Source organism: Cololabis saira, chromosome 10 (assembly GCF_033807715.1).
Source record: "Cololabis saira isolate AMF1-May2022 chromosome 10, fColSai1.1, whole genome shotgun sequence".
Taxonomy (NCBI): domain Eukaryota; kingdom Metazoa; phylum Chordata; class Actinopteri; order Beloniformes; family Belonidae; genus Cololabis; species Cololabis saira.
In genome coordinates this window covers 12408922-12410014 of record NC_084596.1, presented here as the reverse complement: position 1 = coordinate 12410014, position 1093 = coordinate 12408922, and positions in this window count along the sequence as shown.

Sequence of the window (1093 nt, the reverse complement as noted above, 5' to 3'; positions counted from 1 at the left end):
CCAACTCAAACATGTAATCAGAAAGAGAGTTTTTTATAAAGTAAGATGAAAGACATGGACCAAAGTTGAAGGAAAAGATGAAGGAACACTTCATGAAGCACATGTTAACAAAGGTTTGGAGACAGAACTGTGCCCCTGATTCGCCCTCAGCTTGATACGGACAAGCAGCTGCACGCTTTCATGCTGTTTGCTACAGAGACAGCTCATTTGTCAGAAAAGCTTGGCTTGTGCTTTAGGCAGTAACAGTTTCACTTTCCTTTTCTCCATTAGTGTATTAGTGCCAATACTGTTTCAACATATTATTACTGGTAACTGAATTTTAATTAAACAGCTATATATCATTAGTATTCAATTATACTACTCTAGATAGTTGTACGTTGTACTGTACCTGAGAAATCTGTTCATGCAGACTCTTAATCTTTGAGGGATGGGGAAACATCAATCGAGTCCTTTTGTCATCTGTTATACACATGTATTTATAGCTACTAATCTTAGGTCATCTCAAAATGTAGCCACCCTTTGTCAGACATCAAGCTTCTTTCTTTACAAATTATTGTAACAAAAACTTCTCTATAGAATTCAAGGGAATTTTATTGGAAAGCAGCTGTAACTATAGTTATATAATCAGAAAGTGATTTCATTTGCTCAGCTTATTTCTATGTGGGGTCTTGTTTCCTGAAATGTCTCATTGTGCTTAGCTTTAGGACGTCTTTGTTTCAAGATTAAGGGAAAAATGCACTCTTGACAGCTCCAGGCATAATACGTCAGTGACAGTTCTCTCAGCATCCGTTTGACTGATATTGGTCACAGATGTGTAAAAACTTGCCTGCCAACATGTTATTTCATGTGAGCAACTAAGGACGTTTAGTTGAGGCCCCCGGAGTGCCAAATAAACACTGGCATGTCTGTATTTATATAAACTGTATATACAGTATGTGCTATACTGATCATATATGTGTCTGTTTTCTATACCTGTTTCATCCTGTTCATCATTGTTAGTGTCTCTCTCAACTGTCATCAAGCAAGAGGCCGCTGCCTCAAGCAGCATTGCTTATCTTCACTTTGGTGGGGACTAAACAGATGTCACAGAACA